Below are 26,644 nucleotides of genomic sequence, written 5' to 3'. Positions count from 1 at the left end.
TCAGCCGAGCAAAGTCGGGACAAGTCGGGACATACTACAGGATGGCCTGCGTGGAGCAACGACGGAAAGAAAACGTTAATTTAACAGCACGTGGCTCACATACTCATACGCAAAAAGTTTCGCCCGTTGCGGTGGCCGGGAATCGAACCCGGATCAACTGCTTGGAAGGCAACTATGCTCACCATTACACCACCACCGCACAGCCGCTGCTCGCAACGCCGCGCTGTGTCGGCTTCCCGCCCGCCGCCAGCGGCCCACGGTGATAGTAGCTGTAGGCGCTTTACGAGGTAGGAGGGTGCATCCACACGCATTCGGGTAGCGCCTCCACGCACGCTGCGTCTTTGGGCAAGACTCGTCGCCGCGGCCGCAACGTTACTCACACGATAGTGATGAGCGGTCGCTATAAGGCAGTGTAGTGGGGGACTCCGCGTGTGTAGCACTTTTTTCGGTCGTATCCGACGTCGCTGGGTGGCAATCCCACTTTCCCTGCAGACAGCTGCTCGGGAATATGCTCGGCAAGCACGGACGTCATCGGACGTCCGCCCCCAACAAGTGCAACTAACAAAATGAGAACAACAACTAAAAAAGTGGTAGGTTGTTCGCCTACCACGCGGGCGGCCCGGCTTCGATTCCCGGCCGATGCATCGTTTTGCTGTTCTCGCTATAATGCCGCCGCGCCGATTGCCCGCTTGAGCTGCGTCAGCCTCAGGAATGTGTAGCAGGATTCGCTGTGAGAAGAACCAAACACGCAGCACGCAAGAGGCCGTACTTGGACGGTCGCGTGCTATTTCTGAACTCTAGCGTCGGCCTGGCCCTACAGGCCGCTGTGTCCAGGTGCCGCAAGGGCGATGTACTGTTACCTCAGGCAGTGCTGCTTTCCGTTGAAAAAGCTGCGGCAGCAGTTTAATCTAGCCAGTCGGGAAAGCACGTGTAGCAACACAGCAGATTCTTGAGAAAGCGCAAACTGTCTATCTCTAATATGTGGGACTTACCAAGTTTCCTGGGACGCTTGTTGCAACGTGCCTCGGTAGCGCAGTAGGTAGCGCGTAAGTCTCCTAATCTTAAGGTCGTGAGTTCGATCCTCACCCGGGGCATTTAATTTGCTGTACATCATGACTGAATTAACGGCGCTGCTGTTGCTAGGGAACGAACTTAATTGTCGTTTGTTATCCCCAAGGAGTCCACGCCTCAGCGTAAAAATGTTTACTTCCAATTATGGCAAGGTACAACTTTGATCTTTCTCCTCCCCTGTTATGAGTAAAATATGATGCAAACAGCAATGAATAGTCAGTTTCGAGCTGTGCGCCATGCCAGTCTGCACGCACAAATACGCTCGCAAACAGAGAGCACCACTGAGTCCGGATTCAGCACGAAATGCGGGAGGAGAGGGAGTAAATCTCACGTTTACCGAGCAAATCCGGTGTGGTCTAGTGGCTAGGATACCTGGCTTTCACCCAGGAGGCCCGGGTTCGATTCCCGGTACCGGAAGAGAAGTTTTTGCGCACACGTCCCTCCATGTTTTGGCCTTCCAACCTTCGTTTGTCGCCCTCCTTCCGGAGCTTCAACCGAACGTAATCGGGGAAAACAGGCACAAGATGCAATTACTGTCAGCACCGGGATAAAGGCAGAAGAGGCACTAGTCCGCTGTTGGGCTGCTACCAGCGTCAGTGGGAAGTCGGTGAAGTGGCCAGTTGCGCCAGAAGCCAGCAATTACCGTAGTACGCCTACACACGCGTTCCAATTATTCACATTGCTTGCAGCCGCTCCACCCACAACGGGCATGAGCCCGGATAGCTCAGTCGGTAGAGCATTAGGCTTTTAACCTAAGGGTCCAGGGTTCGAGTCCCTGTCCGGGCGAAGATTTTTAACGCTTCCGTAATGGCTCGTCTCGTAGCGCTGGTAGCCCTGCCGTAATCAGTGCACAGAGTTCGTTTCCTGTCAACATTCTGCGCAGACCGGTTAGATTTTTCACGATTCGAGGGAAGCTTCAGATACGAGCAGTCGTGGCCGAGTGGTTAAGGCGTCTGACTAGAAATCAGATTCCCTCTGGGAGCGTAGGTTCGAGTCCTACCGACTGCGTCCGTTTTTCTTTTCTTTTTTTCTTTAGGAAGGAGGAGCAGAAAATTTCGCGGTTTGCCTGTCGTTTTGGTACCTCGCCACACCTCACCTCTCACAGTCGTTTATAGCGCCTGTCCTTTTGATAAGGGCGAATTCCAAGCGTCAGCTTTCGCGTCAGCCGAGCAAAGTCGGGACAAGTCGGGACATACTACAGGATGGCCTGCGTGGAGCAACGACGGAAAGAAAACGTTAATTTAACAGCACGTGGCTCACATACTCATACGCAAAAAGTTTCGCCCGTTGCGGTGGCCGGGAATCGAACCCGGATCAACTGCTTGGAAGGCAACTATGCTCACCATTACACCACCACCGCACAGCCGCTGCTCGCAACGCCGCGCTGTGTCGGCTTCCCGCCCGCCGCCAGCGGCCCACGGTGATAGTAGCTGTAGGCGCTTTACGAGGTAGGAGGGTGCATCCACACGCATTCGGGTAGCGCCTCCACGCACGCTGCGTCTTTGGGCAAGACTCGTCGCCGCGGCCGCAACGTTACTCACACGATAGTGATGAGCGGTCGCTATAAGGCAGTGTAGTGGGGGACTCCGCGTGTGTAGCACTTTTTTCGGTCGTATCCGACGTCGCTGGGTGGCAATCCCACTTTCCCTGCAGACAGCTGCTCGGGAATATGCTCGGCAAGCACGGACGTCATCGGACGTCCGCCCCCAACAAGTGCAACTAACAAAATGAGAACAACAACTAAAAAAGTGGTAGGTTGTTCGCCTACCACGCGGGCGGCCCGGCTTCGATTCCCGGCCGATGCATCGTTTTGCTGTTCTCGCTATAATGCCGCCGCGCCGATTGCCCGCTTGAGCTGCGTCAGCCTCAGGAATGTGTAGCAGGATTCGCTGTGAGAAGAACCAAACACGCAGCACGCAAGAGGCCGTACTTGGACGGTCGCGTGCTATTTCTGAACTCTAGCGTCGGCCTGGCCCTACAGGCCGCTGTGTCCAGGTGCCGCAAGGGCGATGTACTGTTACCTCAGGCAGTGCTGCTTTCCGTTGAAAAAGCTGCGGCAGCAGTTTAATCTAGCCAGTCGGGAAAGCACGTGTAGCAACACAGCAGATTCTTGAGAAAGCGCAAACTGTCTATCTCTAATATGTGGGACTTACCAAGTTTCCTGGGACGCTTGTTGCAACGTGCCTCGGTAGCGCAGTAGGTAGCGCGTAAGTCTCCTAATCTTAAGGTCGTGAGTTCGATCCTCACCCGGGGCATTTAATTTGCTGTACATCATGACTGAATTAACGGCGCTGCTGTTGCTAGGGAACGAACTTAATTGTCGTTTGTTATCCCCAAGGAGTCCACGCCTCAGCGTAAAAATGTTTACTTCCAATTATGGCAAGGTACAACTTTGATCTTTCTCCTCCCCTGTTATGAGTAAAATATGATGCAAACAGCAATGAATAGTCAGTTTCGAGCTGTGCGCCATGCCAGTCTGCACGCACAAATACGCTCGCAAACAGAGAGCACCACTGAGTCCGGATTCAGCACGAAATGCGGGAGGAGAGGGAGTAAATCTCACGTTTACCGAGCAAATCCGGTGTGGTCTAGTGGCTAGGATACCTGGCTTTCACCCAGGAGGCCCGGGTTCGATTCCCGGTACCGGAAGAGAAGTTTTTGCGCACACGTCCCTCCATGTTTTGGCCTTCCAACCTTCGTTTGTCGCCCTCCTTCCGGAGCTTCAACCGAACGTAATCGGGGAAAACAGGCACAAGATGCAATTACTGTCAGCACCGGGATAAAGGCAGAAGAGGCACTAGTCCGCTGTTGGGCTGCTACCAGCGTCAGTGGGAAGTCGGTGAAGTGGCCAGTTGCGCCAGAAGCCAGCAATTACCGTAGTACGCCTACACACGCGTTCCAATTATTCACATTGCTTGCAGCCGCTCCACCCACAACGGGCATGAGCCCGGATAGCTCAGTCGGTAGAGCATTAGGCTTTTAACCTAAGGGTCCAGGGTTCGAGTCCCTGTCCGGGCGAAGATTTTTAACGCTTCCGTAATGGCTCGTCTCGTAGCGCTGGTAGCCCTGCCGTAATCAGTGCACAGAGTTCGTTTCCTGTCAACATTCTGCGCAGACCGGTTAGATTTTTCACGATTCGAGGGAAGCTTCAGATACGAGCAGTCGTGGCCGAGTGGTTAAGGCGTCTGACTAGAAATCAGATTCCCTCTGGGAGCGTAGGTTCGAGTCCTACCGACTGCGTCCGTTTTTCTTTTCTTTTTTTCTTTAGGAAGGAGGAGCAGAAAATTTCGCGGTTTGCCTGTCGTTTTGGTACCTCGCCACACCTCACCTCTCACAGTCGTTTATAGCGCCTGTCCTTTTGATAAGGGCGAATTCCAAGCGTCAGCTTTCGCGTCAGCCGAGCAAAGTCGGGACAAGTCGGGACATACTACAGGATGGCCTGCGTGGAGCAACGACGGAAAGAAAACGTTAATTTAACAGCACGTGGCTCACATACTCATACGCAAAAAGTTTCGCCCGTTGCGGTGGCCGGGAATCGAACCCGCATCAACTGCTTGGAAGGCAACTATGCTCACCATTACACCACCACCGCACAGCCGCTGCTCGCAACGCCGCGCTGTGTCGGCTTCCCGCCCGCCGCCAGCGGCCCACGGTGATAGTAGCTGTAGGCGCTTTACGAGGTAGGAGGGTGCATCCACACGCATTCGGGTAGCGCCTCCACGCACGCTGCGTCTTTGGGCAAGACTCGTCGCCGCGGCCGCAACGTTACTCACACGATAGTGATGAGCGGTCGCTATAAGGCAGTGTAGTGGGGGACTCCGCGTGTGTAGCACTTTTTTCGGTCGTATCCGACGTCGCTGGGTGGCAATCCCACTTTCCCTGCAGACAGCTGCTCGGGAATATGCTCGGCAAGCACGGACGTCATCGGACGTCCGCCCCCAACAAGTGCAACTAACAAAATGAGAACAACAACTAAAAAAGTGGTAGGTTGTTCGCCTACCACGCGGGCGGCCCGGCTTCGATTCCCGGCCGATGCATCGTTTTGCTGTTCTCGCTATAATGCCGCCGCGCCGATTGCCCGCTTGAGCTGCGTCAGCCTCAGGAATGTGTAGCAGGATTCGCTGTGAGAAGAACCAAACACGCAGCACGCAAGAGGCCGTACTTGGACGGTCGCGTGCTATTTCTGAACTCTAGCGTCGGCCTGGCCCTACAGGCCGCTGTGTCCAGGTGCCGCAAGGGCGATGTACTGTTACCTCAGGCAGTGCTGCTTTCCGTTGAAAAAGCTGCGGCAGCAGTTTAATCTAGCCAGTCGGGAAAGCACGTGTAGCAACACAGCAGATTCTTGAGAAAGCGCAAACTGTCTATCTCTAATATGTGGGACTTACCAAGTTTCCTGGGACGCTTGTTGCAACGTGCCTCGGTAGCGCAGTAGGTAGCGCGTAAGTCTCCTAATCTTAAAGTCGTGAGTTCGATCCTCACCCGGGGCATTTAATTTGCTGTACATCATGACTGAATTAACGGCGCTGCTGTTGCTAGGGAACGAACTTAATTGTCGTTTGTTATCCCCAAGGAGTCCACGCCTCAGCGTAAAAATGTTTACTTCCAATTATGGCAAGGTACAACTTTGATCTTTCTCCTCCCCTGTTATGAGTAAAATATGATGCAAACAGCAATGAATAGTCAGTTTCGAGCTGTGCGCCATGCCAGTCTGCACGCACAAATACGCTCGCAAACAGAGAGCACCACTGAGTCCGGATTCAGCACGAAATGCGGGAGGAGAGGGAGTAAATCTCACGTTTACCGAGCAAATCCGGTGTGGTCTAGTGGCTAGGATACCTGGCTTTCACCCAGGAGGCCCGGGTTCGATTCCCGGTACCGGAAGAGAAGTTTTTGCGCACACGTCCCTCCATGTTTTGGCCTTCCAACCTTCGTTTGTCGCCCTCCTTCCGGAGCTTCAACCGAACGTAATCGGGGAAAACAGGCACAAGATGCAATTACTGTCAGCACCGGGATAAAGGCAGAAGAGGCACTAGTCCGCTGTTGGGCTGCTACCAGCGTCAGTGGGAAGTCGGTGAAGTGGCCAGTTGCGCCAGAAGCCAGCAATTACCGTAGTACGCCTACACACGCGTTCCAATTATTCACATTGCTTGCAGCCGCTCCACCCACAACGGGCATGAGCCCGGATAGCTCAGTCGGTAGAGCATTAGGCTTTTAACCTAAGGGTCCAGGGTTCGAGTCCCTGTCCGGGCGAAGATTTTTAACGCTTCCGTAATGGCTCGTCTCGTAGCGCTGGTAGCCCTGCCGTAATCAGTGCACAGAGTTCGTTTCCTGTCAACATTCTGCGCAGACCGGTTAGATTTTTCACGATTCGAGGGAAGCTTCAGATACGAGCAGTCGTGGCCGAGTGGTTAAGGCGTCTGACTAGAAATCAGATTCCCTCTGGGAGCGTAGGTTCGAGTCCTACCGACTGCGTCCGTTTTTCTTTTCTTTTTTTCTTTAGGAAGGAGGAGCAGAAAATTTCGCGGTTTGCCTGTCGTTTTGGTACCTCGCCACACCTCACCTCTCACAGTCGTTTATAGCGCCTGTCCTTTTGATAAGGGCGAATTCCAAGCGTCAGCTTTCGCGTCAGCCGAGCAAAGTCGGGACAAGTCGGGACATACTACAGGATGGCCTGCGTGGAGCAACGACGGAAAGAAAACGTTAATTTAACAGCACGTGGCTCACATACTCATACGCAAAAAGTTTCGCCCGTTGCGGTGGCCGGGAATCGAACCCGGATCAACTGCTTGGAAGGCAACTATGCTCACCATTACACCACCACCGCACAGCCGCTGCTCGCAACGCCGCGCTGTGTCGGCTTCCCGCCCGCCGCCAGCGGCCCACGGTGATAGTAGCTGTAGGCGCTTTACGAGGTAGGAGGGTGCATCCACACGCATTCGGGTAGCGCCTCCACGCACGCTGCGTCTTTGGGCAAGACTCGTCGCCGCGGCCGCAACGTTACTCACACGATAGTGATGAGCGGTCGCTATAAGGCAGTGTAGTGGGGGACTCCGCGTGTGTAGCACTTTTTTCGGTCGTATCCGACGTCGCTGGGTGGCAATCCCACTTTCCCTGCAGACAGCTGCTCGGGAATATGCTCGGCAAGCACGGACGTCATCGGACGTCCGCCCCCAACAAGTGCAACTAACAAAATGAGAACAACAACTAAAAAAGTGGTAGGTTGTTCGCCTACCACGCGGGCGGCCCGGCTTCGATTCCCGGCCGATGCATCGTTTTGCTGTTCTCGCTATAATGCCGCCGCGCCGATTGCCCGCTTGAGCTGCGTCAGCCTCAGGAATGTGTAGCAGGATTCGCTGTGAGAAGAACCAAACACGCAGCACGCAAGAGGCCGTACTTGGACGGTCGCGTGCTATTTCTGAACTCTAGCGTCGGCCTGGCCCTACAGGCCGCTGTGTCCAGGTGCCGCAAGGGCGATGTACTGTTACCTCAGGCAGTGCTGCTTTCCGTTGAAAAAGCTGCGGCAGCAGTTTAATCTAGCCAGTCGGGAAAGCACGTGTAGCAACACAGCAGATTCTTGAGAAAGCGCAAACTGTCTATCTCTAATATGTGGGACTTACCAAGTTTCCTGGGACGCTTGTTGCAACGTGCCTCGGTAGCGCAGTAGGTAGCGCGTAAGTCTCCTAATCTTAAAGTCGTGAGTTCGATCCTCACCCGGGGCATTTAATTTGCTGTACATCATGACTGAATTAACGGCGCTGCTGTTGCTAGGGAACGAACTTAATTGTCGTTTGTTATCCCCAAGGAGTCCACGCCTCAGCGTAAAAATGTTTACTTCCAATTATGGCAAGGTACAACTTTGATCTTTCTCCTCCCCTGTTATGAGTAAAATATGATGCAAACAGCAATGAATAGTCAGTTTCGAGCTGTGCGCCATGCCAGTCTGCACGCACAAATACGCTCGCAAACAGAGAGCACCACTGAGTCCGGATTCAGCACGAAATGCGGGAGGAGAGGGAGTAAATCTCACGTTTACCGAGCAAATCCGGTGTGGTCTAGTGGCTAGGATACCTGGCTTTCACCCAGGAGGCCCGGGTTCGATTCCCGGTACCGGAAGAGAAGTTTTTGCGCACACGTCCCTCCATGTTTTGGCCTTCCAACCTTCGTTTGTCGCCCTCCTTCCGGAGCTTCAACCGAACGTAATCGGGGAAAACAGGCACAAGATGCAATTACTGTCAGCACCGGGATAAAGGCAGAAGAGGCACTAGTCCGCTGTTGGGCTGCTACCAGCGTCAGTGGGAAGTCGGTGAAGTGGCCAGTTGCGCCAGAAGCCAGCAATTACCGTAGTACGCCTACACACGCGTTCCAATTATTCACATTGCTTGCAGCCGCTCCACCCACAACGGGCATGAGCCCGGATAGCTCAGTCGGTAGAGCATTAGGCTTTTAACCTAAGGGTCCAGGGTTCGAGTCCCTGTCCGGGCGAAGATTTTTAACGCTTCCGTAATGGCTCGTCTCGTAGCGCTGGTAGCCCTGCCGTAATCAGTGCACAGAGTTCGTTTCCTGTCAACATTCTGCGCAGACCGGTTAGATTTTTCACGATTCGAGGGAAGCTTCAGATACGAGCAGTCGTGGCCGAGTGGTTAAGGCGTCTGACTAGAAATCAGATTCCCTCTGGGAGCGTAGGTTCGAGTCCTACCGACTGCGTCCGTTTTTCTTTTCTTTTTTTCTTTAGGAAGGAGGAGCAGAAAATTTCGCGGTTTGCCTGTCGTTTTGGTACCTCGCCACACCTCACCTCTCACAGTCGTTTATAGCGCCTGTCCTTTTGATAAGGGCGAATTCCAAGCGTCAGCTTTCGCGTCAGCCGAGCAAAGTCGGGACAAGTCGGGACATACTACAGGATGGCCTGCGTGGAGCAACGACGGAAAGAAAACGTTAATTTAACAGCACGTGGCTCACATACTCATACGCAAAAAGTTTCGCCCGTTGCGGTGGCCGGGAATCGAACCCGGATCAACTGCTTGGAAGGCAACTATGCTCACCATTACACCACCACCGCACAGCCGCTGCTCGCAACGCCGCGCTGTGTCGGCTTCCCGCCCGCCGCCAGCGGCCCACGGTGATAGTAGCTGTAGGCGCTTTACGAGGTAGGAGGGTGCATCCACACGCATTCGGGTAGCGCCTCCACGCACGCTGCGTCTTTGGGCAAGACTCGTCGCCGCGGCCGCAACGTTACTCACACGATAGTGATGAGCGGTCGCTATAAGGCAGTGTAGTGGGGGACTCCGCGTGTGTAGCACTTTTTTCGGTCGTATCCGACGTCGCTGGGTGGCAATCCCACTTTCCCTGCAGACAGCTGCTCGGGAATATGCTCGGCAAGCACGGACGTCATCGGACGTCCGCCCCCAACAAGTGCAACTAACAAAATGAGAACAACAACTAAAAAAGTGGTAGGTTGTTCGCCTACCACGCGGGCGGCCCGGCTTCGATTCCCGGCCGATGCATCGTTTTGCTGTTCTCGCTATAATGCCGCCGCGCCGATTGCCCGCTTGAGCTGCGTCAGCCTCAGGAATGTGTAGCAGGATTCGCTGTGAGAAGAACCAAACACGCAGCACGCAAGAGGCCGTACTTGGACGGTCGCGTGCTATTTCTGAACTCTAGCGTCGGCCTGGCCCTACAGGCCGCTGTGTCCAGGTGCCGCAAGGGCGATGTACTGTTACCTCAGGCAGTGCTGCTTTCCGTTGAAAAAGCTGCGGCAGCAGTTTAATCTAGCCAGTCGGGAAAGCACGTGTAGCAACACAGCAGATTCTTGAGAAAGCGCAAACTGTCTATCTCTAATATGTGGGACTTACCAAGTTTCCTGGGACGCTTGTTGCAACGTGCCTCGGTAGCGCAGTAGGTAGCGCGTAAGTCTCCTAATCTTAAAGTCGTGAGTTCGATCCTCACCCGGGGCATTTAATTTGCTGTACATCATGACTGAATTAACGGCGCTGCTGTTGCTAGGGAACGAACTTAATTGTCGTTTGTTATCCCCAAGGAGTCCACGCCTCAGCGTAAAAATGTTTACTTCCAATTATGGCAAGGTACAACTTTGATCTTTCTCCTCCCCTGTTATGAGTAAAATATGATGCAAACAGCAATGAATAGTCAGTTTCGAGCTGTGCGCCATGCCAGTCTGCACGCACAAATACGCTCGCAAACAGAGAGCACCACTGAGTCCGGATTCAGCACGAAATGCGGGAGGAGAGGGAGTAAATCTCACGTTTACCGAGCAAATCCGGTGTGGTCTAGTGGCTAGGATACCTGGCTTTCACCCAGGAGGCCCGGGTTCGATTCCCGGTACCGGAAGAGAAGTTTTTGCGCACACGTCCCTCCATGTTTTGGCCTTCCAACCTTCGTTTGTCGCCCTCCTTCCGGAGCTTCAACCGAACGTAATCGGGGAAAACAGGCACAAGATGCAATTACTGTCAGCACCGGGATAAAGGCAGAAGAGGCACTAGTCCGCTGTTGGGCTGCTACCAGCGTCAGTGGGAAGTCGGTGAAGTGGCCAGTTGCGCCAGAAGCCAGCAATTACCGTAGTACGCCTACACACGCGTTCCAATTATTCACATTGCTTGCAGCCGCTCCACCCACAACGGGCATGAGCCCGGATAGCTCAGTCGGTAGAGCATTAGGCTTTTAACCTAAGGGTCCAGGGTTCGAGTCCCTGTCCGGGCGAAGATTTTTAACGCTTCCGTAATGGCTCGTCTCGTAGCGCTGGTAGCCCTGCCGTAATCAGTGCACAGAGTTCGTTTCCTGTCAACATTCTGCGCAGACCGGTTAGATTTTTCACGATTCGAGGGAAGCTTCAGATACGAGCAGTCGTGGCCGAGTGGTTAAGGCGTCTGACTAGAAATCAGATTCCCTCTGGGAGCGTAGGTTCGAGTCCTACCGACTGCGTCCGTTTTTCTTTTCTTTTTTTCTTTAGGAAGGAGGAGCAGAAAATTTCGCGGTTTGCCTGTCGTTTTGGTACCTCGCCACACCTCACCTCTCACAGTCGTTTATAGCGCCTGTCCTTTTGATAAGGGCGAATTCCAAGCGTCAGCTTTCGCGTCAGCCGAGCAAAGTCGGGACAAGTCGGGACATACTACAGGATGGCCTGCGTGGAGCAACGACGGAAAGAAAACGTTAATTTAACAGCACGTGGCTCACATACTCATACGCAAAAAGTTTCGCCCGTTGCGGTGGCCGGGAATCGAACCCGGATCAACTGCTTGGAAGGCAACTATGCTCACCATTACACCACCACCGCACAGCCGCTGCTCGCAACGCCGCGCTGTGTCGGCTTCCCGCCCGCCGCCAGCGGCCCACGGTGATAGTAGCTGTAGGCGCTTTACGAGGTAGGAGGGTGCATCCACACGCATTCGGGTAGCGCCTCCACGCACGCTGCGTCTTTGGGCAAGACTCGTCGCCGCGGCCGCAACGTTACTCACACGATAGTGATGAGCGGTCGCTATAAGGCAGTGTAGTGGGGGACTCCGCGTGTGTAGCACTTTTTTCGGTCGTATCCGACGTCGCTGGGTGGCAATCCCACTTTCCCTGCAGACAGCTGCTCGGGAATATGCTCGGGAAGCACGGACGTCATCGGACGTCCGCCCCCAACAAGTGCAACTAACAAAATGAGAACAACAACTAAAAAAGTGGTAGGTTGTTCGCCTACCACGCGGGCGGCCCGGCTTCGATTCCCGGCCGATGCATCGTTTTGCTGTTCTCGCTATAATGCCGCCGCGCCGATTGCCCGCTTGAGCTGCGTCAGCCTCAGGAATGTGTAGCAGGATTCGCTGTGAGAAGAACCAAACACGCAGCACGCAAGAGGCCGTACTTGGACGGTCGCGTGCTATTTCTGAACTCTAGCGTCGGCCTGGCCCTACAGGCCGCTGTGTCCAGGTGCCGCAAGGGCGATGTACTGTTACCTCAGGCAGTGCTGCTTTCCGTTGAAAAAGCTGCGGCAGCAGTTTAATCTAGCCAGTCGGGAAAGCACGTGTAGCAACACAGCAGATTCTTGAGAAAGCGCAAACTGTCTATCTCTAATATGTGGGACTTACCAAGTTTCCTGGGACGCTTGTTGCAACGTGCCTCGGTAGCGCAGTAGGTAGCGCGTAAGTCTCCTAATCTTAAGGTCGTGAGTTCGATCCTCACCCGGGGCATTTAATTTGCTGTACATCATGACTGAATTAACGGCGCTGCTGTTGCTAGGGAACGAACTTAATTGTCGTTTGTTATCCCCAAGGAGTCCACGCCTCAGCGTAAAAATGTTTACTTCCAATTATGGCAAGGTACAACTTTGATCTTTCTCCTCCCCTGTTATGAGTAAAATATGATGCAAACAGCAATGAATAGTCAGTTTCGAGCTGTGCGCCATGCCAGTCTGCACGCACAAATACGCTCGCAAACAGAGAGCACCACTGAGTCCGGATTCAGCACGAAATGCGGGAGGAGAGGGAGTAAATCTCACGTTTGCCGAGCAAATCCGGTGTGGTCTAGTGGCTAGGATACCTGGCTTTCACCCAGGAGGCCCGGGTTCGATTCCCGGTACCGGAAGAGAAGTTTTTGCGCACACGTCCCTCCATGTTTTGGCCTTCCAACCTTCGTTTGTCGCCCTCCTTCCGGAGCTTCAACCGAACGTAATCGGGGAAAACAGGCACAAGATGCAATTACTGTCAGCACCGGGATAAAGGCAGAAGAGGCACTAGTCCGCTGTTGGGCTGCTACCAGCGTCAGTGGGAAGTCGGTGAAGTGGCCAGTTGCGCCAGAAGCCAGCAATTACCGTAGTACGCCTACACACGCGTTCCAATTATTCACATTGCTTGCAGCCGCTCCACCCACAACGGGCATGAGCCCGGATAGCTCAGTCGGTAGAGCATTAGGCTTTTAACCTAAGGGTCCAGGGTTCGAGTCCCTGTCCGGGCGAAGATTTTTAACGCTTCCGTAATGGCTCGTCTCGTAGCGCTGGTAGCCCTGCCGTAATCAGTGCACAGAGTTCGTTTCCTGTCAACATTCTGCGCAGACCGGTTAGATTTTTCACGATTCGAGGGAAGCTTCAGATACGAGCAGTCGTGGCCGAGTGGTTAAGGCGTCTGACTAGAAATCAGATTCCCTCTGGGAGCGTAGGTTCGAGTCCTACCGACTGCGTCCGTTTTTCTTTTCTTTTTTTCTTTAGGAAGGAGGAGCAGAAAATTTCGCGGTTTGCCTGTCGTTTTGGTACCTCGCCACACCTCACCTCTCACAGTCGTTTATAGCGCCTGTCCTTTTGATAAGGGCGAATTCCAAGCGTCAGCTTTCGCGTCAGCCGAGCAAAGTCGGGACAAGTCGGGACATACTACAGGATGGCCTGCGTGGAGCAACGACGGAAAGAAAACGTTAATTTAACAGCACGTGGCTCACATACTCATACGCAAAAAGTTTCGCCCGTTGCGGTGGCCGGGAATCGAACCCGGATCAACTGCTTGGAAGGCAACTATGCTCACCATTACACCACCACCGCACAGCCGCTGCTCGCAACGCCGCGCTGTGTCGGCTTCCCGCCCGCCGCCAGCGGCCCACGGTGATAGTAGCTGTAGGCGCTTTACGAGGTAGGAGGGTGCATCCACACGCATTCGGGTAGCGCCTCCACGCACGCTGCGTCTTTGGGCAAGACTCGTCGCCGCGGCCGCAACGTTACTCACACGATAGTGATGAGCGGTCGCTATAAGGCAGTGTAGTGGGGGACTCCGCGTGTGTAGCACTTTTTTCGGTCGTATCCGACGTCGCTGGGTGGCAATCCCACTTTCCCTGCAGACAGCTGCTCGGGAATATGCTCGGCAAGCACGGACGTCATCGGACGTCCGCCCCCAACAAGTGCAACTAACAAAATGAGAACAACAACTAAAAAAGTGGTAGGTTGTTCGCCTACCACGCGGGCGGCCCGGCTTCGATTCCCGGCCGATGCATCGTTTTGCTGTTCTCGCTATAATGCCGCCGCGCCGATTGCCCGCTTGAGCTGCGTCAGCCTCAGGAATGTGTAGCAGGATTCGCTGTGAGAAGAACCAAACACGCAGCACGCAAGAGGCCGTACTTGGACGGTCGCGTGCTATTTCTGAACTCTAGCGTCGGCCTGGCCCTACAGGCCGCTGTGTCCAGGTGCCGCAAGGGCGATGTACTGTTACCTCAGGCAGTGCTGCTTTCCGTTGAAAAAGCTGCGGCAGCAGTTTAATCTAGCCAGTCGGGAAAGCACGTGTAGCAACACAGCAGATTCTTGAGAAAGCGCAAACTGTCTATCTCTAATATGTGGGACTTACCAAGTTTCCTGGGACGCTTGTTGCAACGTGCCTCGGTAGCGCAGTAGGTAGCGCGTAAGTCTCCTAATCTTAAAGTCGTGAGTTCGATCCTCACCCGGGGCATTTAATTTGCTGTACATCATGACTGAATTAACGGCGCTGCTGTTGCTAGGGAACGAACTTAATTGTCGTTTGTTATCCCCAAGGAGTCCACGCCTCAGCGTAAAAATGTTTACTTCCAATTATGGCAAGGTACAACTTTGATCTTTCTCCTCCCCTGTTATGAGTAAAATATGATGCAAACAGCAATGAATAGTCAGTTTCGAGCTGTGCGCCATGCCAGTCTGCACGCACAAATACGCTCGCAAACAGAGAGCACCACTGAGTCCGGATTCAGCACGAAATGCGGGAGGAGAGGGAGTAAATCTCACGTTTACCGAGCAAATCCGGTGTGGTCTAGTGGCTAGGATACCTGGCTTTCACCCAGGAGGCCCGGGTTCGATTCCCGGTACCGGAAGAGAAGTTTTTGCGCACACGTCCCTCCATGTTTTGGCCTTCCAACCTTCGTTTGTCGCCCTCCTTCCGGAGCTTCAACCGAACGTAATCGGGGAAAACAGGCACAAGATGCAATTACTGTCAGCACCGGGATAAAGGCAGAAGAGGCACTAGTCCGCTGTTGGGCTGCTACCAGCGTCAGTGGGAAGTCGGTGAAGTGGCCAGTTGCGCCAGAAGCCAGCAATTACCGTAGTACGCCTACACACGCGTTCCAATTATTCACATTGCTTGCAGCCGCTCCACCCACAACGGGCATGAGCCCGGATAGCTCAGTCGGTAGAGCATTAGGCTTTTAACCTAAGGGTCCAGGGTTCGAGTCCCTGTCCGGGCGAAGATTTTTAACGCTTCCGTAATGGCTCGTCTCGTAGCGCTGGTAGCCCTGCCGTAATCAGTGCACAGAGTTCGTTTCCTGTCAACATTCTGCGCAGACCGGTTAGATTTTTCACGATTCGAGGGAAGCTTCAGATACGAGCAGTCGTGGCCGAGTGGTTAAGGCGTCTGACTAGAAATCAGATTCCCTCTGGGAGCGTAGGTTCGAGTCCTACCGACTGCGTCCGTTTTTCTTTTCTTTTTTTCTTTAGGAAGGAGGAGCAGAAAATTTCGCGGTTTGCCTGTCGTTTTGGTACCTCGCCACACCTCACCTCTCACAGTCGTTTATAGCGCCTGTCCTTTTGATAAGGGCGAATTCCAAGCGTCAGCTTTCGCGTCAGCCGAGCAAAGTCGGGACAAGTCGGGACATACTACAGGATGGCCTGCGTGGAGCAACGACGGAAAGAAAACGTTAATTTAACAGCACGTGGCTCACATACTCATACGCAAAAAGTTTCGCCCGTTGCGGTGGCCGGGAATCGAACCCGGATCAACTGCTTGGAAGGCAACTATGCTCACCATTACACCACCACCGCACAGCCGCTGCTCGCAACGCCGCGCTGTGTCGGCTTCCCGCCCGCCGCCAGCGGCCCACGGTGATAGTAGCTGTAGGCGCTTTACGAGGTAGGAGGGTGCATCCACACGCATTCGGGTAGCGCCTCCACGCACGCTGCGTCTTTGGGCAAGACTCGTCGCCGCGGCCGCAACGTTACTCACACGATAGTGATGAGCGGTCGCTATAAGGCAGTGTAGTGGGGGACTCCGCGTGTGTAGCACTTTTTTCGGTCGTATCCGACGTCGCTGGGTGGCAATCCCACTTTCCCTGCAGACAGCTGCTCGGGAATATGCTCGGGAAGCACGGACGTCATCGGACGTCCGCCCCCAACAAGTGCAACTAACAAAATGAGAACAACAACTAAAAAAGTGGTAGGTTGTTCGCCTACCACGCGGGCGGCCCGGCTTCGATTCCCGGCCGATGCATCGTTTTGCTGTTCTCGCTATAATGCCGCCGCGCCGATTGCCCGCTTGAGCTGCGTCAGCCTCAGGAATGTGTAGCAGGATTCGCTGTGAGAAGAACCAAACACGCAGCACGCAAGAGGCCGTACTTGGACGGTCGCGTGCTATTTCTGAACTCTAGCGTCGGCCTGGCCCTACAGGCCGCTGTGTCCAGGTGCCGCAAGGGCGATGTACTGTTACCTCAGGCAGTGCTGCTTTCCGTTGAAAAAGCTGCGGCAGCAGTTTAATCTAGCCAGTCGGGAAAGCACGTGTAGCAACACAGCAGATTCTTGAGAAAGCGCAAACTGTCTATCTCTAATATGTGGGACTTACCAAGTTTCCTGGGACGCTTGTTGCAACGTGCCTCGGTAGCGCAGTAGGTAGCGCGTAAGTCTCCTAATCTTAAGGTCGTGAGTTCGATCCTCACCCGGGGCATTTAATTTGCTGTACATCATGACTGAATTAACGGCGCTGCTGTTGCTAGGGAACGAACTTAATTGTCGTTTGTTATCCCCAAGGAGTCCACGCCTCAGCGTAAAAATGTTTACTTCCAATTATGGCAAGGTACAACTTTGATCTTTCTCCTCCCCTGTTATGAGTAAAATATGATGCAAACAGCAATGAATAGTCAGTTTCGAGCTGTGCGCCATGCCAGTCTGCACGCACAAATACGCTCGCAAACAGAGAGCACCACTGAGTCCGGATTCAGCACGAAATGCGGGAGGAGAGGGAGTAAATCTCACGTTTACCGAGCAAATCCGGTGTGGTCTAGTGGCTAGGATACCTGGCTTTCACCCAGGAGGCCCGGGTTCGATTCCCGGTACCGGAAGAGAAGTTTTTGCGCACACGTCCCTCCATGTTTTGGCCTTCCAACCTTCGTTTGTCGCCCTCCTTCCGGAGCTTCAACCGAACGTAATCGGGGAAAACAGGCACAAGATGCAATTACTGTCAGCACCGGGATAAAGGCAGAAGAGGCACTAGTCCGCTGTTGGGCTGCTACCAGCGTCAGTGGGAAGTCGGTGAAGTGGCCAGTTGCGCCAGAAGCCAGCAATTACCGTAGTACGCCTACACACGCGTTCCAATTATTCACATTGCTTGCAGCCGCTCCACCCACAACGGGCATGAGCCCGGATAGCTCAGTCGGTAGAGCATTAGGCTTTTAACCTAAGGGTCCAGGGTTCGAGTCCCTGTCCGGGCGAAGATTTTTAACGCTTCCGTAATGGCTCGTCTCGTAGCGCTGGTAGCCCTGCCGTAATCAGTGCACAGAGTTCGTTTCCTGTCAACATTCTGCGCAGACCGGTTAGATTTTTCACGATTCGAGGGAAGCTTCAGATACGAGCAGTCGTGGCCGAGTGGTTAAGGCGTCTGACTAGAAATCAGATTCCCTCTGGGAGCGTAGGTTCGAGTCCTACCGACTGCGTCCGTTTTTCTTTTCTTTTTTTCTTTAGGAAGGAGGAGCAGAAAATTTCGCGGTTTGCCTGTCGTTTTGGTACCTCGCCACACCTCACCTCTCACAGTCGTTTATAGCGCCTGTCCTTTTGATAAGGGCGAATTCCAAGCGTCAGCTTTCGCGTCAGCCGAGCAAAGTCGGGACAAGTCGGGACATACTACAGGATGGCCTGCGTGGAGCAACGACGGAAAGAAAACGTTAATTTAACAGCACGTGGCTCACATACTCATACGCAAAAAGTTTCGCCCGTTGCGGTGGCCGGGAATCGAACCCGGATCAACTGCTTGGAAGGCAACTATGCTCACCATTACACCACCACCGCACAGCCGCTGCTCGCAACGCCGCGCTGTGTCGGCTTCCCGCCCGCCGCCAGCGGCCCACGGTGATAGTAGCTGTAGGCGCTTTACGAGGTAGGAGGGTGCATCCACACGCATTCGGGTAGCGCCTCCACGCACGCTGCGTCTTTGGGCAAGACTCGTCGCCGCGGCCGCAACGTTACTCACACGATAGTGATGAGCGGTCGCTATAAGGCAGTGTAGTGGGGGACTCCGCGTGTGTAGCACTTTTTTCGGTCGTATCCGACGTCGCTGGGTGGCAATCCCACTTTCCCTGCAGACAGCTGCTCGGGAATATGCTCGGGAAGCACGGACGTCATCGGACGTCCGCCCCCAACAAGTGCAACTAACAAAATGAGAACAACAACTAAAAAAGTGGTAGGTTGTTCGCCTACCACGCGGGCGGCCCGGCTTCGATTCCCGGCCGATGCATCGTTTTGCTGTTCTCGCTATAATGCCGCCGCGCCGATTGCCCGCTTGAGCTGCGTCAGCCTCAGGAATGTGTAGCAGGATTCGCTGTGAGAAGAACCAAACACGCAGCACGCAAGAGGCCGTACTTGGACGGTCGCGTGCTATTTCTGAACTCTAGCGTCGGCCTGGCCCTACAGGCCGCTGTGTCCAGGTGCCGCAAGGGCGATGTACTGTTACCTCAGGCAGTGCTGCTTTCCGTTGAAAAAGCTGCGGCAGCAGTTTAATCTAGCCAGTCGGGAAAGCACGTGTAGCAACACAGCAGATTCTTGAGAAAGCGCAAACTGTCTATCTCTAATATGTGGGACTTACCAAGTTTCCTGGGACGCTTGTTGCAACGTGCCTCGGTAGCGCAGTAGGTAGCGCGTAAGTCTCCTAATCTTAAGGTCGTGAGTTCGATCCTCACCCGGGGCATTTAATTTGCTGTACATCATGACTGAATTAACGGCGCTGCTGTTGCTAGGGAACGAACTTAATTGTCGTTTGTTATCCCCAAGGAGTCCACGCCTCAGCGTAAAAATGTTTACTTCCAATTATGGCAAGGTACAACTTTGATCTTTCTCCTCCCCTGTTATGAGTAAAATATGATGCAAACAGCAATGAATAGTCAGTTTCGAGCTGTGCGCCATGCCAGTCTGCACGCACAAATACGCTCGCAAACAGAGAGCACCACTGAGTCCGGATTCAGCACGAAATGCGGGAGGAGAGGGAGTAAATCTCACGTTTACCGAGCAAATCCGGTGTGGTCTAGTGGCTAGGATACCTGGCTTTCACCCAGGAGGCCCGGGTTCGATTCCCGGTACCGGAAGAGAAGTTTTTGCGCACACGTCCCTCCATGTTTTGGCCTTCCAACCTTCGTTTGTCGCCCTCCTTCCGGAGCTTCAACCGAACGTAATCGGGGAAAACAGGCACAAGATGCAATTACTGTCAGCACCGGGATAAAGGCAGAAGAGGCACTAGTCCGCTGTTGGGCTGCTACCAGCGTCAGTGGGAAGTCGGTGAAGTGGCCAGTTGCGCCAGAAGCCAGCAATTACCGTAGTACGCCTACACACGCGTTCCAATTATTCACATTGCTTGCAGCCGCTCCACCCACAACGGGCATGAGCCCGGATAGCTCAGTCGGTAGAGCATTAGGCTTTTAACCTAAGGGTCCAGGGTTCGAGTCCCTGTCCGGGCGAAGATTTTTAACGCTTCCGTAATGGCTCGTCTCGTAGCGCTGGTAGCCCTGCCGTAATCAGTGCACAGAGTTCGTTTCCTGTCAACATTCTGCGCAGACCGGTTAGATTTTTCACGATTCGAGGGAAGCTTCAGATACGAGCAGTCGTGGCCGAGTGGTTAAGGCGTCTGACTAGAAATCAGATTCCCTCTGGGAGCGTAGGTTCGAGTCCTACCGACTGCGTCCGTTTTTCTTTTCTTTTTTTCTTTAGGAAGGAGGAGCAGAAAATTTCGCGGTTTGCCTGTCGTTTTGGTACCTCGCCACACCTCACCTCTCACAGTCGTTTATAGCGCCTGTCCTTTTGATAAGGGCGAATTCCAAGCGTCAGCTTTCGCGTCAGCCGAGCAAAGTCGGGACAAGTCGGGACATACTACAGGATGGCCTGCGTGGAGCAACGACGGAAAGAAAACGTTAATTTAACAGCACGTGGCTCACATACTCATACGCAAAAAGTTTCGCCCGTTGCGGTGGCCGGGAATCGAACCCGGATCAACTGCTTGGAAGGCAACTATGCTCACCATTACACCACCACCGCACAGCCGCTGCTCGCAACGCCGCGCTGTGTCGGCTTCCCGCCCGCCGCCAGCGGCCCACGGTGATAGTAGCTGTAGGCGCTTTACGAGGTAGGAGGGTGCATCCACACGCATTCGGGTAGCGCCTCCACGCACGCTGCGTCTTTGGGCAAGACTCGTCGCCGCGGCCGCAACGTTACTCACACGATAGTGATGAGCGGTCGCTATAAGGCAGTGTAGTGGGGGACTCCGCGTGTGTAGCACTTTTTTCGGTCGTATCCGACGTCGCTGGGTGGCAATCCCACTTTCCCTGCAGACAGCTGCTCGGGAATATGCTCGGCAAGCACGGACGGCATCGGACGTCCGCCCCCAACAAGTGCAACTAACAAAATGAGAACAACAACTAAAAAAGTGGTAGGTTGTTCGCCTACCACGCGGGCGGCCCGGCTTCGATTCCCGGCCGATGCATCGTTTTGCTGTTCTCGCTATAATGCCGCCGCGCCGATTGCCCGCTTGAGCTGCGTCAGCCTCAGGAATGTGTAGCAGGATTCGCTGTGAGAAGAACCAAACACGCAGCACGCAAGAGGCCGTACTTGGACGGTCGCGTGCTATTTCTGAACTCTAGCGTCGGCCTGGCCCTACAGGCCGCTGTGTCCAGGTGCCGCAAGGGCGATGTACTGTTACCTCAGGCAGTGCTGCTTTCCGTTGAAAAAGCTGCGGCAGCAGTTTAATCTAGCCAGTCGGGAAAGCACGTGTAGCAACACAGCAGATTCTTGAGAAAGCGCAAACTGTCTATCTCTAATATGTGGGACTTACCAAGTTTCCTGGGACGCTTGTTGCAACGTGCCTCGGTAGCGCAGTAGGTAGCGCGTAAGTCTCATAATCTTAAGGTCGTGAGTTCGATCCTCACCCGGGGCATTTAATTTGCTGTACATCATGGCTGAATTAACGGCGCTGCTGTTGCTAGGGAACGAACTTAATTGTCGTTTGTTATCCCCAAGGAGTCCACGCCTCAGCGTAAAAATGTTTACTTCCAATTATGGCAAGGTACAACTTTGATCTTTCTCCTCCCCTGTTATGAGTAAAATATGATGCAAACAGCAATGAATAGTCAGTTTCGAGCTGTGCGCCATGCCAGTCTGCACGCACAAATACGCTCGCAAACAGAGAGCACCACTGAGTCCGGATTCAGCACGAAATGCGGGAGGAGAGGGAGTAAATCTCACGTTTACCGAGCAAATCCGGTGTGGTCTAGTGGCTAGGATACCTGGCTTTCACCCAGGAGGCCCGGGTTCGATTCCCGGTACCGGAAGAGAAGTTTTTGCGCACACGTCCCTCCATGTTTTGGCCTTCCAACCTTCGTTTGTCGCCCTCCTTCCGGAGCTTCAACCGAACGTAATCGGGGAAAACAGGCACAAGATGCAATTACTGTCAGCACCGGGATAAAGGCAGAAGAGGCACTAGTCCGCTGTTGGGCTGCTACCAGCGTCAGTGGGAAGTCGGTGAAGTGGCCAGTTGCGCCAGAAGCCAGCAATTACCGTAGTACGCCTACACACGCGTTCCAATTATTCACATTGCTTGCAGCCGCTCCACCCACAACGGGCATGAGCCCGGATAGCTCAGTCGGTAGAGCATTAGGCTTTTAATCTAAGGGTCCAGGGTTCGAGTCCCTGTCCGGGCGAAGATTTTTAACGCTTCCGTAATGGCTCGTCTCGTAGCGCTGGTAGCCCTGCCGTAATCAGTGCACAGAGTTCGTTTCCTGTCAACATTCTGCGCAGACCGGTTAGATTTTTCACGATTCGAGGGAAGCTTCAGATACGAGCAGTCGTGGCCGAGTGGTTAAGGCGTCTGACTAGAAATCAGATTCCCTCTGGGAGCGTAGGTTCGAGTCCTACCGACTGCGTCCGTTTTTCTTTTCTTTTTTTCTTTAGGAAGGAGGAGCAGAAAATTTCGCGGTTTGCCTGTCGTTTTGGTACCTCGCCACACCTCACCTCTCACAGTCGTTTATAGCGCCTGTCCTTTTGATAAGGGCGAATTCCAAGCGTCAGCTTTCGCGTCAGCCGAGCAAAGTCGGGACAAGTCGGGACATACTACAGGATGGCCTGCGTGGAGCAACGACGGAAAGAAAACGTTAATTTAACAGCACGTGGCTCACATACTCATACGCAAAAAGTTTCGCCCGTTGCGGTGGCCGGGAATCGAACCCGGATCAACTGCTTGGAAGGCAACTATGCTCACCATTACACCACCACCGCACAGCCGCTGCTCGCAACGCCGCGCTGTGTCGGCTTCCCGCCCGCCGCCAGCGGCCCACGGTGATAGTAGCTGTAGGCGCTTTACGAGGTAGGAGGGTGCATCCACACGCATTCGGGTAGCGCCTCCACGCACGCTGCGTCTTTGGGCAAGACTCGTCGCCGCGGCCGCAACGTTACTCACACGATAGTGATGAGCGGTCGCTATAAGGCAGTGTAGTGGGGGACTCCGCGTGTGTAGCACTTTTTTCGGTCGTATCCGACGTCGCTGGGTGGCAATCCCACTTTCCCTGCAGACAGCTGCTCGGGAATATGCTCGGCAAGCACGGACGGCATCGGACGTCCGCCCCCAACAAGTGCAACTAACAAAATGAGAACAACAACTAAAAAAGTGGTAGGTTGTTCGCCTACCACGCGGGCGGCCCGGCTTCGATTCCCGGCCGATGCATCGTTTTGCTGTTCTCGCTATAATGCCGCCGCGCCGATTGCCCGCTTGAGCTGCGTCAGCCTCAGGAATGTGTAGCAGGATTCGCTGTGAGAAGAACCAAACACGCAGCACGCAAGAGGCCGTACTTGGACGGTCGCGTGCTATTTCTGAACTCTAGCGTCGGCCTGGCCCTACAGGCCGCTGTGTCCAGGTGCCGCAAGGGCGATGTACTGTTACCTCAGGCAGTGCTGCTTTCCGTTGAAAAAGCTGCGGCAGCAGTTTAATCTAGCCAGTCGGGAAAGCACGTGTAGCAACACAGCAGATTCTTGAGAAAGCGCAAACTGTCTATCTCTAATATGTGGGACTTACCAAGTTTCCTGGGACGCTTGTTGCAACGTGCCTCGGTAGCGCAGTAGGTAGCGCGTAAGTCTCATAATCTTAAGGTCGTGAGTTCGATCCTCACCCGGGGCATTTAATTTGCTGTACATCATGGCTGAATTAACGGCGCTGCTGTTGCTAGGGAACGAACTTAATTGTCGTTTGTTATCCCCAAGGAGTCCACGCCTCAGCGTAAAAATGTTTACTTCCAATTATGGCAAGGTACAACTTTGATCTTTCTCCTCCCCTGTTATGAGTAAAATATGATGCAAACAGCAATGAATAGTCAGTTTCGAGCTGTGCGCCATGCCAGTCTGCACGCACAAATACGCTCGCAAACAGAGAGCACCACTGAGTCCGGATTCAGCACGAAATGCGGGAGGAGAGGGAGTAAATCTCACGTTTACCGAGCAAATCCGGTGTGGTCTAGTGGCTAGGATACCTGGCTTTCACCCAGGAGGCCCGGGTTCGATTCCCGGTACCGGAAGAGAAGTTTTTGCGCACACGTCCCTCCATGTTTTGGCCTTCCAACCTTCGTTTGTCGCCCTCCTTCCGGAGCTTCAACCGAACGTAATCGGGGAAAACAGGCACAAGATGCAATTACTGTCAGCACCGGGATAAAGGCAGAAGAGGCACTAGTCCGCTGTTGGGCTGCTACCAGCGTCAGTGGGAAGTCGGTGAAGTGGCCAGTTGCGCCAGAAGCCAGCAATTACCGTAGTACGCCTACACACGCGTTCCAATTATTCACATTGCTTGCAGCCGCTCCACCCACAACGGGCATGAGCCCGGATAGCTCAGTCGGTAGAGCATTAGGCTTTTAATCTAAGGGTCCAGGGTTCGAGTCCCTGTCCGGGCGAAGATTTTTAACGCTTCCGTAATGGCTCGTCTCGTAGCGCTGGTAGCCCTGCCGTAATCAGTGCACAGAGTTCGTTTCCTGTCAACATTCTGCGCAGACCGGTTAGATTTTTCACGATTCGAGGGAAGCTTCAGATACGAGCAGTCGTGGCCGAGTGGTTAAGGCGTCTGACTAGAAATCAGATTCCCTCTGGGAGCGTAGGTTCGAGTCCTACCGACTGCGTCCGTTTTTCTTTTCTTTTTTTCTTTAGGAAGGAGGAGCAGAAAATTTCGCGGTTTGCCTGTCGTTTTGGTACCTCGCCACACCTCACCTCTCACAGTCGTTTATAGCGCCTGTCCTTTTGATAAGGGCGAATTCCAAGCGTCAGCTTTCGCGTCAGCCGAGCAAAGTCGGGACAAGTCGGGACATACTACAGGATGGCCTGCGTGGAGCAACGACGGAAAGAAAACGTTAATTTAACAGCACGTGGCTCACATACTCATACGCAAAAAGTTTCGCCCGTTGCGGTGGCCGGGAATCGAACCCGGATCAACTGCTTGGAAGGCAACTATGCTCACCATTACACCACCACCGCACAGCCGCTGCTCGCAACGCCGCGCTGTGTCGGCTTCCCGCCCGCCGCCAGCGGCCCACGGTGATAGTAGCTGTAGGCGCTTTACGAGGTAGGAGGGTGCATCCACACGCATTCGGGTAGCGCCTCCACGCACGCTGCGTCTTTGGGCAAGACTCGTCGCCGCGGCCGCAACGTTACTCACACGATAGTGATGAGCGGTCGCTATAAGGCAGTGTAGTGGGGGACTCCGCGTGTGTAGCACTTTTTTCGGTCGTATCCGACGTCGCTGGGTGGCAATCCCACTTTCCCTGCAGACAGCTGCTCGGGAATATGCTCGGCAAGCACGGACGGCATCGGACGTCCGCCCCCAACAAGTGCAACTAACAAAATGAGAACAACAACTAAAAAAGTGGTAGGTTGTTCGCCTACCACGCGGGCGGCCCGGCTTCGATTCCCGGCCGATGCATCGTTTTGCTGTTCTCGCTATAATGCCGCCGCGCCGATTGCCCGCTTGAGCTGCGTCAGCCTCAGGAATGTGTAGCAGGATTCGCTGTGAGAAGAACCAAACACGCAGCACGCAAGAGGCCGTACTTGGACGGTCGCGTGCTATTTCTGAACTCTAGCGTCGGCCTGGCCCTACAGGCCGCTGTGTCCAGGTGCCGCAAGGGCGATGTACTGTTACCTCAGGCAGTGCTGCTTTCCGTTGAAAAAGCTGCGGCAGCAGTTTAATCTAGCCAGTCGGGAAAGCACGTGTAGCAACACAGCAGATTCTTGAGAAAGCGCAAACTGTCTATCTCTAATATGTGGGACTTACCAAGTTTCCTGGGACGCTTGTTGCAACGTGCCTCGGTAGCGCAGTAGGTAGCGCGTAAGTCTCATAATCTTAAGGTCGTGAGTTCGATCCTCACCCGGGGCATTTAATTTGCTGTACATCATGGCTGAATTAACGGCGCTGCTGTTGCTAGGGAACGAACTTAATTGTCGTTTGTTATCCCCAAGGAGTCCACGCCTCAGCGTAAAAATGTTTACTTCCAATTATGGCAAGGTACAACTTTGATCTTTCTCCTCCCCTGTTATGAGTAAAATATGATGCAAACAGCAATGAATAGTCAGTTTCGAGCTGTGCGCCATGCCAGTCTGCACGCACAAATACGCTCGCAAACAAAGAGCACCACTGAGTCCGGATTCAGCACGAAATGCGGGAGGAGAGGGAGTAAATCTCACGTTTACCGAGCAAATCCGGTGTGGTCTAGTGGCTAGGATACCTGGCTTTCACCCAGGAGGCCCGGGTTCGATTCCCGGTACCGGAAGAGAAGTTTTTGCGCACACGTCCCTCCATGTTTTGGCCTTCCAACCTTCGTTTGTCGCCCTCCTTCCGGAGCTTCAACCGAACGTAATCGGGGAAAACAGGCACAAGATGCAATTACTGTCAGCACCGGGATAAAGGCAGAAGAGGCACTAGTCCGCTGTTGGGCTGCTACCAGCGTCAGTGGGAAGTCGGTGAAGTGGCCAGTTGCGCCAGAAGCCAGCAATTACCGTAGTACGCCTACACACGCGTTCCAATTATTCACATTGCTTGCAGCCGCTCCACCCACAACGGGCATGAGCCCGGATAGCTCAGTCGGTAGAGCATTAGGCTTTTAATCTAAGGGTCCAGGGTTCGAGTCCCTGTCCGGGCGAAGATTTTTAACGCTTCCGTAATGGCTCGTCTCGTAGCGCTGGTAGCCCTGCCGTAATCAGTGCACAGAGTTCGTTTCCTGTCAACATTCTGCGCAGACCGGTTAGATTTTTCACGATTCGAGGGAAGCTTCAGATACGAGCAGTCGTGGCCGAGTGGTTAAGGCGTCTGACTAGAAATAAGATTCCCTCTGGGAGCGTAGGTTCGAGTCCTACCGACTGCGTCCGTTTTTCTTT

The 26,644-nt window shown here is 53.9% G+C and overlaps 60 non-coding genes across 60 annotated transcripts; 48 read left to right on the top strand and 12 right to left on the bottom strand.

Annotated features, from left to right (window-relative positions):
- Window positions 1–127: 127 nt before the first annotated feature.
- On the bottom strand, window positions 128–199 carry Trnag-ucc (transfer RNA glycine (anticodon UCC)). Its single transcript has one exon. It is a non-coding gene; the product is annotated as a tRNA-Gly (tRNA).
- An 822-nt stretch (window positions 200–1,021) lies between these two features.
- Trnar-ccu (transfer RNA arginine (anticodon CCU)) lies at window positions 1,022–1,094 on the top strand. Its single transcript has one exon. It is a non-coding gene; the product is annotated as a tRNA-Arg (tRNA).
- Window positions 1,095–1,416: 322 nt separating this feature from the next.
- Window positions 1,417–1,488, top strand: Trnae-uuc (transfer RNA glutamic acid (anticodon UUC)). Its single transcript has one exon. It is a non-coding gene; the product is annotated as a tRNA-Glu (tRNA).
- A 296-nt stretch (window positions 1,489–1,784) lies between these two features.
- Window positions 1,785–1,857, top strand: Trnak-uuu (transfer RNA lysine (anticodon UUU)). Its single transcript has one exon. It is a non-coding gene; the product is annotated as a tRNA-Lys (tRNA).
- Window positions 1,858–1,997: 140 nt separating this feature from the next.
- Window positions 1,998–2,079, top strand: Trnas-aga (transfer RNA serine (anticodon AGA)). Its single transcript has one exon. It is a non-coding gene; the product is annotated as a tRNA-Ser (tRNA).
- Window positions 2,080–2,359: 280 nt separating this feature from the next.
- Trnag-ucc (transfer RNA glycine (anticodon UCC)) lies at window positions 2,360–2,431 on the bottom strand. The gene has a single exon. It is a non-coding gene; the product is annotated as a tRNA-Gly (tRNA).
- Window positions 2,432–3,253: 822 nt separating this feature from the next.
- Window positions 3,254–3,326, top strand: Trnar-ccu (transfer RNA arginine (anticodon CCU)). Its single transcript has one exon. It is a non-coding gene; the product is annotated as a tRNA-Arg (tRNA).
- A 322-nt stretch (window positions 3,327–3,648) lies between these two features.
- Window positions 3,649–3,720, top strand: Trnae-uuc (transfer RNA glutamic acid (anticodon UUC)). Its single transcript has one exon. It is a non-coding gene; the product is annotated as a tRNA-Glu (tRNA).
- Window positions 3,721–4,016: 296 nt separating this feature from the next.
- On the top strand, window positions 4,017–4,089 carry Trnak-uuu (transfer RNA lysine (anticodon UUU)). Its single transcript has one exon. It is a non-coding gene; the product is annotated as a tRNA-Lys (tRNA).
- Window positions 4,090–4,229: 140 nt separating this feature from the next.
- On the top strand, window positions 4,230–4,311 carry Trnas-aga (transfer RNA serine (anticodon AGA)). The gene has a single exon. It is a non-coding gene; the product is annotated as a tRNA-Ser (tRNA).
- Window positions 4,312–4,591: 280 nt separating this feature from the next.
- Trnag-ucc (transfer RNA glycine (anticodon UCC)) lies at window positions 4,592–4,663 on the bottom strand. The gene has a single exon. It is a non-coding gene; the product is annotated as a tRNA-Gly (tRNA).
- An 822-nt stretch (window positions 4,664–5,485) lies between these two features.
- On the top strand, window positions 5,486–5,558 carry Trnar-ccu (transfer RNA arginine (anticodon CCU)). Its single transcript has one exon. It is a non-coding gene; the product is annotated as a tRNA-Arg (tRNA).
- Window positions 5,559–5,880: 322 nt separating this feature from the next.
- On the top strand, window positions 5,881–5,952 carry Trnae-uuc (transfer RNA glutamic acid (anticodon UUC)). Its single transcript has one exon. It is a non-coding gene; the product is annotated as a tRNA-Glu (tRNA).
- Window positions 5,953–6,248: 296 nt separating this feature from the next.
- Window positions 6,249–6,321, top strand: Trnak-uuu (transfer RNA lysine (anticodon UUU)). The gene has a single exon. It is a non-coding gene; the product is annotated as a tRNA-Lys (tRNA).
- A 140-nt stretch (window positions 6,322–6,461) lies between these two features.
- Trnas-aga (transfer RNA serine (anticodon AGA)) lies at window positions 6,462–6,543 on the top strand. Its single transcript has one exon. It is a non-coding gene; the product is annotated as a tRNA-Ser (tRNA).
- A 280-nt stretch (window positions 6,544–6,823) lies between these two features.
- Trnag-ucc (transfer RNA glycine (anticodon UCC)) lies at window positions 6,824–6,895 on the bottom strand. Its single transcript has one exon. It is a non-coding gene; the product is annotated as a tRNA-Gly (tRNA).
- Window positions 6,896–7,717: 822 nt separating this feature from the next.
- On the top strand, window positions 7,718–7,790 carry Trnar-ccu (transfer RNA arginine (anticodon CCU)). Its single transcript has one exon. It is a non-coding gene; the product is annotated as a tRNA-Arg (tRNA).
- Window positions 7,791–8,112: 322 nt separating this feature from the next.
- On the top strand, window positions 8,113–8,184 carry Trnae-uuc (transfer RNA glutamic acid (anticodon UUC)). The gene has a single exon. It is a non-coding gene; the product is annotated as a tRNA-Glu (tRNA).
- Window positions 8,185–8,480: 296 nt separating this feature from the next.
- On the top strand, window positions 8,481–8,553 carry Trnak-uuu (transfer RNA lysine (anticodon UUU)). Its single transcript has one exon. It is a non-coding gene; the product is annotated as a tRNA-Lys (tRNA).
- Window positions 8,554–8,693: 140 nt separating this feature from the next.
- Trnas-aga (transfer RNA serine (anticodon AGA)) lies at window positions 8,694–8,775 on the top strand. Its single transcript has one exon. It is a non-coding gene; the product is annotated as a tRNA-Ser (tRNA).
- A 280-nt stretch (window positions 8,776–9,055) lies between these two features.
- On the bottom strand, window positions 9,056–9,127 carry Trnag-ucc (transfer RNA glycine (anticodon UCC)). The gene has a single exon. It is a non-coding gene; the product is annotated as a tRNA-Gly (tRNA).
- An 822-nt stretch (window positions 9,128–9,949) lies between these two features.
- Window positions 9,950–10,022, top strand: Trnar-ccu (transfer RNA arginine (anticodon CCU)). The gene has a single exon. It is a non-coding gene; the product is annotated as a tRNA-Arg (tRNA).
- Window positions 10,023–10,344: 322 nt separating this feature from the next.
- Trnae-uuc (transfer RNA glutamic acid (anticodon UUC)) lies at window positions 10,345–10,416 on the top strand. The gene has a single exon. It is a non-coding gene; the product is annotated as a tRNA-Glu (tRNA).
- A 296-nt stretch (window positions 10,417–10,712) lies between these two features.
- On the top strand, window positions 10,713–10,785 carry Trnak-uuu (transfer RNA lysine (anticodon UUU)). The gene has a single exon. It is a non-coding gene; the product is annotated as a tRNA-Lys (tRNA).
- Window positions 10,786–10,925: 140 nt separating this feature from the next.
- Window positions 10,926–11,007, top strand: Trnas-aga (transfer RNA serine (anticodon AGA)). Its single transcript has one exon. It is a non-coding gene; the product is annotated as a tRNA-Ser (tRNA).
- A 280-nt stretch (window positions 11,008–11,287) lies between these two features.
- Window positions 11,288–11,359, bottom strand: Trnag-ucc (transfer RNA glycine (anticodon UCC)). The gene has a single exon. It is a non-coding gene; the product is annotated as a tRNA-Gly (tRNA).
- An 822-nt stretch (window positions 11,360–12,181) lies between these two features.
- Window positions 12,182–12,254, top strand: Trnar-ccu (transfer RNA arginine (anticodon CCU)). Its single transcript has one exon. It is a non-coding gene; the product is annotated as a tRNA-Arg (tRNA).
- A 322-nt stretch (window positions 12,255–12,576) lies between these two features.
- Trnae-uuc (transfer RNA glutamic acid (anticodon UUC)) lies at window positions 12,577–12,648 on the top strand. Its single transcript has one exon. It is a non-coding gene; the product is annotated as a tRNA-Glu (tRNA).
- Window positions 12,649–12,944: 296 nt separating this feature from the next.
- Window positions 12,945–13,017, top strand: Trnak-uuu (transfer RNA lysine (anticodon UUU)). Its single transcript has one exon. It is a non-coding gene; the product is annotated as a tRNA-Lys (tRNA).
- Window positions 13,018–13,157: 140 nt separating this feature from the next.
- On the top strand, window positions 13,158–13,239 carry Trnas-aga (transfer RNA serine (anticodon AGA)). The gene has a single exon. It is a non-coding gene; the product is annotated as a tRNA-Ser (tRNA).
- A 280-nt stretch (window positions 13,240–13,519) lies between these two features.
- Trnag-ucc (transfer RNA glycine (anticodon UCC)) lies at window positions 13,520–13,591 on the bottom strand. The gene has a single exon. It is a non-coding gene; the product is annotated as a tRNA-Gly (tRNA).
- Window positions 13,592–14,413: 822 nt separating this feature from the next.
- On the top strand, window positions 14,414–14,486 carry Trnar-ccu (transfer RNA arginine (anticodon CCU)). The gene has a single exon. It is a non-coding gene; the product is annotated as a tRNA-Arg (tRNA).
- A 322-nt stretch (window positions 14,487–14,808) lies between these two features.
- Trnae-uuc (transfer RNA glutamic acid (anticodon UUC)) lies at window positions 14,809–14,880 on the top strand. The gene has a single exon. It is a non-coding gene; the product is annotated as a tRNA-Glu (tRNA).
- Window positions 14,881–15,176: 296 nt separating this feature from the next.
- Trnak-uuu (transfer RNA lysine (anticodon UUU)) lies at window positions 15,177–15,249 on the top strand. Its single transcript has one exon. It is a non-coding gene; the product is annotated as a tRNA-Lys (tRNA).
- Window positions 15,250–15,389: 140 nt separating this feature from the next.
- Trnas-aga (transfer RNA serine (anticodon AGA)) lies at window positions 15,390–15,471 on the top strand. The gene has a single exon. It is a non-coding gene; the product is annotated as a tRNA-Ser (tRNA).
- Window positions 15,472–15,751: 280 nt separating this feature from the next.
- On the bottom strand, window positions 15,752–15,823 carry Trnag-ucc (transfer RNA glycine (anticodon UCC)). Its single transcript has one exon. It is a non-coding gene; the product is annotated as a tRNA-Gly (tRNA).
- An 822-nt stretch (window positions 15,824–16,645) lies between these two features.
- On the top strand, window positions 16,646–16,718 carry Trnar-ccu (transfer RNA arginine (anticodon CCU)). The gene has a single exon. It is a non-coding gene; the product is annotated as a tRNA-Arg (tRNA).
- A 322-nt stretch (window positions 16,719–17,040) lies between these two features.
- Trnae-uuc (transfer RNA glutamic acid (anticodon UUC)) lies at window positions 17,041–17,112 on the top strand. The gene has a single exon. It is a non-coding gene; the product is annotated as a tRNA-Glu (tRNA).
- Window positions 17,113–17,408: 296 nt separating this feature from the next.
- Window positions 17,409–17,481, top strand: Trnak-uuu (transfer RNA lysine (anticodon UUU)). The gene has a single exon. It is a non-coding gene; the product is annotated as a tRNA-Lys (tRNA).
- A 140-nt stretch (window positions 17,482–17,621) lies between these two features.
- Window positions 17,622–17,703, top strand: Trnas-aga (transfer RNA serine (anticodon AGA)). The gene has a single exon. It is a non-coding gene; the product is annotated as a tRNA-Ser (tRNA).
- Window positions 17,704–17,983: 280 nt separating this feature from the next.
- Window positions 17,984–18,055, bottom strand: Trnag-ucc (transfer RNA glycine (anticodon UCC)). The gene has a single exon. It is a non-coding gene; the product is annotated as a tRNA-Gly (tRNA).
- Window positions 18,056–18,877: 822 nt separating this feature from the next.
- Trnar-ccu (transfer RNA arginine (anticodon CCU)) lies at window positions 18,878–18,950 on the top strand. Its single transcript has one exon. It is a non-coding gene; the product is annotated as a tRNA-Arg (tRNA).
- Window positions 18,951–19,272: 322 nt separating this feature from the next.
- On the top strand, window positions 19,273–19,344 carry Trnae-uuc (transfer RNA glutamic acid (anticodon UUC)). Its single transcript has one exon. It is a non-coding gene; the product is annotated as a tRNA-Glu (tRNA).
- Window positions 19,345–19,640: 296 nt separating this feature from the next.
- Trnak-uuu (transfer RNA lysine (anticodon UUU)) lies at window positions 19,641–19,713 on the top strand. Its single transcript has one exon. It is a non-coding gene; the product is annotated as a tRNA-Lys (tRNA).
- Window positions 19,714–19,853: 140 nt separating this feature from the next.
- Trnas-aga (transfer RNA serine (anticodon AGA)) lies at window positions 19,854–19,935 on the top strand. The gene has a single exon. It is a non-coding gene; the product is annotated as a tRNA-Ser (tRNA).
- A 280-nt stretch (window positions 19,936–20,215) lies between these two features.
- On the bottom strand, window positions 20,216–20,287 carry Trnag-ucc (transfer RNA glycine (anticodon UCC)). Its single transcript has one exon. It is a non-coding gene; the product is annotated as a tRNA-Gly (tRNA).
- An 822-nt stretch (window positions 20,288–21,109) lies between these two features.
- Trnam-cau (transfer RNA methionine (anticodon CAU)) lies at window positions 21,110–21,182 on the top strand. The gene has a single exon. It is a non-coding gene; the product is annotated as a tRNA-Met (tRNA).
- Window positions 21,183–21,504: 322 nt separating this feature from the next.
- Window positions 21,505–21,576, top strand: Trnae-uuc (transfer RNA glutamic acid (anticodon UUC)). The gene has a single exon. It is a non-coding gene; the product is annotated as a tRNA-Glu (tRNA).
- A 296-nt stretch (window positions 21,577–21,872) lies between these two features.
- On the top strand, window positions 21,873–21,945 carry Trnak-uuu (transfer RNA lysine (anticodon UUU)). The gene has a single exon. It is a non-coding gene; the product is annotated as a tRNA-Lys (tRNA).
- A 140-nt stretch (window positions 21,946–22,085) lies between these two features.
- Trnas-aga (transfer RNA serine (anticodon AGA)) lies at window positions 22,086–22,167 on the top strand. The gene has a single exon. It is a non-coding gene; the product is annotated as a tRNA-Ser (tRNA).
- Window positions 22,168–22,447: 280 nt separating this feature from the next.
- On the bottom strand, window positions 22,448–22,519 carry Trnag-ucc (transfer RNA glycine (anticodon UCC)). Its single transcript has one exon. It is a non-coding gene; the product is annotated as a tRNA-Gly (tRNA).
- An 822-nt stretch (window positions 22,520–23,341) lies between these two features.
- On the top strand, window positions 23,342–23,414 carry Trnam-cau (transfer RNA methionine (anticodon CAU)). Its single transcript has one exon. It is a non-coding gene; the product is annotated as a tRNA-Met (tRNA).
- Window positions 23,415–23,736: 322 nt separating this feature from the next.
- On the top strand, window positions 23,737–23,808 carry Trnae-uuc (transfer RNA glutamic acid (anticodon UUC)). The gene has a single exon. It is a non-coding gene; the product is annotated as a tRNA-Glu (tRNA).
- A 296-nt stretch (window positions 23,809–24,104) lies between these two features.
- Window positions 24,105–24,177, top strand: Trnak-uuu (transfer RNA lysine (anticodon UUU)). Its single transcript has one exon. It is a non-coding gene; the product is annotated as a tRNA-Lys (tRNA).
- A 140-nt stretch (window positions 24,178–24,317) lies between these two features.
- Window positions 24,318–24,399, top strand: Trnas-aga (transfer RNA serine (anticodon AGA)). Its single transcript has one exon. It is a non-coding gene; the product is annotated as a tRNA-Ser (tRNA).
- A 280-nt stretch (window positions 24,400–24,679) lies between these two features.
- Window positions 24,680–24,751, bottom strand: Trnag-ucc (transfer RNA glycine (anticodon UCC)). The gene has a single exon. It is a non-coding gene; the product is annotated as a tRNA-Gly (tRNA).
- An 822-nt stretch (window positions 24,752–25,573) lies between these two features.
- On the top strand, window positions 25,574–25,646 carry Trnam-cau (transfer RNA methionine (anticodon CAU)). Its single transcript has one exon. It is a non-coding gene; the product is annotated as a tRNA-Met (tRNA).
- Window positions 25,647–25,968: 322 nt separating this feature from the next.
- Window positions 25,969–26,040, top strand: Trnae-uuc (transfer RNA glutamic acid (anticodon UUC)). Its single transcript has one exon. It is a non-coding gene; the product is annotated as a tRNA-Glu (tRNA).
- Window positions 26,041–26,336: 296 nt separating this feature from the next.
- On the top strand, window positions 26,337–26,409 carry Trnak-uuu (transfer RNA lysine (anticodon UUU)). Its single transcript has one exon. It is a non-coding gene; the product is annotated as a tRNA-Lys (tRNA).
- A 140-nt stretch (window positions 26,410–26,549) lies between these two features.
- On the top strand, window positions 26,550–26,631 carry Trnas-aga (transfer RNA serine (anticodon AGA)). Its single transcript has one exon. It is a non-coding gene; the product is annotated as a tRNA-Ser (tRNA).
- The last annotated feature ends 13 nt before the right edge of the window (window positions 26,632–26,644 follow it).

This window comes from Schistocerca cancellata, unplaced genomic scaffold, assembly GCF_023864275.1.
Source record: "Schistocerca cancellata isolate TAMUIC-IGC-003103 unplaced genomic scaffold, iqSchCanc2.1 HiC_scaffold_561, whole genome shotgun sequence".
Classification (NCBI taxonomy): Eukaryota; Metazoa; Arthropoda; class Insecta; order Orthoptera; family Acrididae; genus Schistocerca; species Schistocerca cancellata.
The sequence above is the reverse complement of the archived record's forward strand: the minus strand, read 5'-3'. Positions and strand labels throughout refer to the sequence as shown.